Below are 364 nucleotides of genomic sequence, written 5' to 3'. Positions count from 1 at the left end.
CTCTTTCTTAAATGGTTCTTCTTGCAGTCAGGCCTCAAATGTGTTTTGGTTGGTGTTGAATGAGTTACCCTGCTCCAGCTCTGCTGAGCCCTTTCCTTCAAAGGGTGTAAGCCTGAAGAAACAGGTGAATAGCACTAATAAAAGATAAAATTTTTAATCAAATGTTTCATTTTAGGTTTACTCCAGTACTAGGTTGATAGGTGCTACGCTTGCACTGCCAAGGGACAGTTAATTTGCCTTATCACAAAAATGGGCCAAAGCATGCCTAAGATCCAGTTTAGCCATCCTTCTGCATAAATTCCTGTCATGGGAGTCATAAGACTGTGCCACAGATGTGAATGCGCTGAATTTTGAGGAAGATTGG

The sequence above is a fragment of the Chaetura pelagica genome, unplaced genomic scaffold, assembly GCF_000747805.2.
Source record: "Chaetura pelagica isolate M959 unplaced genomic scaffold, ChaPel_1.0 scaffold299, whole genome shotgun sequence".
NCBI lineage: Eukaryota > Metazoa > Chordata > Aves > Apodiformes > Apodidae > Chaetura > Chaetura pelagica.
Note: the sequence above shows the minus strand (reverse complement) of the source record.